The sequence below is a fragment of the Cryptotermes secundus genome, unplaced genomic scaffold (assembly GCF_002891405.2).
Source record: "Cryptotermes secundus unplaced genomic scaffold, Csec_1.0 scaffold2, whole genome shotgun sequence".
NCBI lineage: Eukaryota > Metazoa > Arthropoda > Insecta > Blattodea > Kalotermitidae > Cryptotermes > Cryptotermes secundus.
The window spans coordinates 308784-311613 of NW_019728496.1; the positions used below are offsets into that span (position 1 = coordinate 308784).

At 45.9% G+C, this 2830-nt stretch overlaps 1 protein-coding gene across 1 annotated transcript in view; it reads left to right on the forward strand.

The window, feature by feature from the left end:
* The window catches only part of LOC111865131, a 13804-nt gene that overhangs the window by 7895 nt on the left and 3079 nt on the right, over positions 1 to 2830 (forward strand). The window lies entirely within an intron of this gene.

Sequence of the window (2830 nt, forward strand, 5' to 3'; positions counted from 1 at the left end):
GTTCCTGGGGAGCGCGGCCGGCGCGTAAGGCTAACAATCTTACCGCCATCTTTGAGCCGATTGTCTAGATAATGTGGGACCCTCAACGTCTCACAACCCTATGGGCTTTCAGGGCCTGGTACAGGGATAGCTTTACTTTACTTTTATACACTCTTCAGCAGTAACAGGTACTTACGAATTATTCGTCTATTTATTAGTTTTGATTTAAACAATTTATTGACCTCGCTTTTAGAAATTATCATAAAAATTAAAATTTATCATCAGAGTTAGGTGACTCGAAGGCCAAAACTGTCTATATTCTTATTAAGGTAAAGGTAAAGTTGTCCGTGTGCTTGATTATGCCATGAAGATATATGGGGAGTGGAGTTATAGATTTTACAATTTTGACCTCGAAATTTGATGGAGGTGAGTAGTCAGCTTGCCGACTCGGCCCTTTTACCCTGGGAGCGGGATCTCATCCAGTGCCCATTGGATAGAGGGTTGGGTGGGTCCCAGAGCCAGTCTGGACGTTGTGGAGAAGGGAAAAATATTGCCTGTCCCGGGATTTACACTCCGGCCATCCAGCCCGTAGCCCGTCACTATACCGGGTGAGCTATCCCGACTCCAACTAACATAATTTTTAAAGAAAGCAGTCTTCTGGGATTTGGCACCCCACATATACACGGTGCCAAATCCAAGAAGACTGCTTTCTTCATAGTCATCGCCGTGAAAACCTCAAATCTTATAACTTTTAAAGCTTTAATAATTATAGTTATAGCATAAGGCCTGTTAACATTTCAACAGGAAATTGTTGCAGTTATCAATATTATCAACTCTGGAATGCAAAATCTATTTAGGAAACCAACTTCCGTGCAAGTAAAATATTTCTACATAAAAATAGGATCACTCACTCATGGAGCTGAGCCCTTCTTGAGATGGCGCCAGTTGTGCAGCTACTCATTACCGTGTTCACAAGAGCCCTCCACTGACCTCTAGGATTATTTTTATATTGCTAGTGGGGTGGGACTAAGTCCCTTGTACTGCGGCCACTTCTGGCCTATTGTACCAGCCCCAGATGATAGGTGAGGGTGATTGTAGAGCAATTGGTGGAACGAAGATTGGCAAGGGAAACCGAAGTACTCGGAGAAAACCTGCACCAGCGCCACTTTGTCCACCACAAATCCCACTTGACCAGATCCGGGCTCGAACCCGGGCCGCCGCGGTGGGAAGCCAGCGACTAACCGCTTGAGCTTTAGCGCAGCCGACCCCTAAGATAGTACCTAAAAATAGACCACGACCGCCTCTCTCTAAATCCTTATCTGCGCACCATTCACGAACATCTTCGAAGGGGATATGTTAGTCTGGTAGATCGTTGCCATTGTCTGAGGGGAACGCGATGGCTAGTCGAAGTCACTTTACGACTGACAATCTGTCTCGGTGTCAAACTTTCTTTGACTTCATGATCACATTTTAAGCCTCAAGTCTGACTATTAGAGAGTCACAGTCGCGATGGGGAAGTCGAGAGTGGGGAAAATTCTATGGACCCGAGCTCAGGATGCGTTACGTCCGGCTCGCTCAGCTGACTCGACTCGTCCTGGCACCCGACCAGAATATGAAGCACAGCGAGATATATTCTACTTCAATGCCATCTGTATGAGGAGGAAAGGAGTGCAGAATGTGTTCCACGCACAGCAGGACATTGCTTACCCACTGAGAAACCTAGACAGTTTGCAAAACAATGGCGCATAGATCGCCCTTGGTTTGGTGTTCGTAGTCCCTCCACTGCACTGCACTGTGGTTACTAGCCTAACCATTTGCTCCATTGTTCTCTCAGCCAAAACAGGGCCGTAGAGTACTGCTGGTCTTCTAACTAACCCAGTAATGCTTGGCTTCGAACCCCGATGGGACATTATTTTAAGAATAAAAAACAAAACAAAACAAACTCCATGGTTTTAGTCCGCAAGCCAACTATACGGCCGCCTCTGTGGTCTAATGGTCAGAGTTTCTGGCTGCAGATCCATATGTCCGGGTTCGATTCCCGGCGCTACCAGATTTTCTGAGAAGTAGTGGATTTGGAACGGTGTCCAGTCAACCTAGTGAGGATAACTGAGGAGTTATTTCAAGGAAATGGCGGCTCCGGCCTAGAAAACCGAAATTAACGGCCGTGGGGATTCCTTGCGCTGACCACGCGACACCCTCTATCCGCTAAAGTTGGCACTAACTTCGCCGACAAGCGGAGGTCGCTCGATCTGTTATTTTAAGAACAGGCATTTGAAATTTAGAAAGTGTGGCCTCCAGTTCATCAAAAAGAGCAGCTGGTCGTTAATTTCACAGATACATAAGAGGGCTGGACAGGACCATGCGTGTACAAGAGGATTAAAGAAATAGGGGAAGTTCGGGAGAAACAGAGCAAAGAAACAGTAGTATTTTAAGAGCAGAGCTAGCAGGAAAACGGATAAAGCACGGACAAGGGGCAGGTGGGAGGAAAATGAGGAAACCGTGGACAGAAAGGATAAACTAAATAAAATAGGGCTTAGGAGGAAGCAAACCCTAGTAAGAGTAGTGCCATATCTCGCATGGCATCTGCCTTCCTAGTTATACAAGGCCTGGATCTAAAATAGCCGGGTTAAGTAGTTCAAGCAATCAAGAGAAGGCCGCAACATTCGCCAAACACCTCTCCAAGGTCTTCAAACCTTTCGACACTGAGACCACACAAGAAGAAGAATACGAAATCAACAACTTCCTAGATGCACCCTATCAGATGAATCTACCAATGCGAAACTTCAAATATAAAGAAGTGGAAACGGTCATCAAAAAAGAAATCAACCCCAAAAAAGCTCCTGGATTCGAC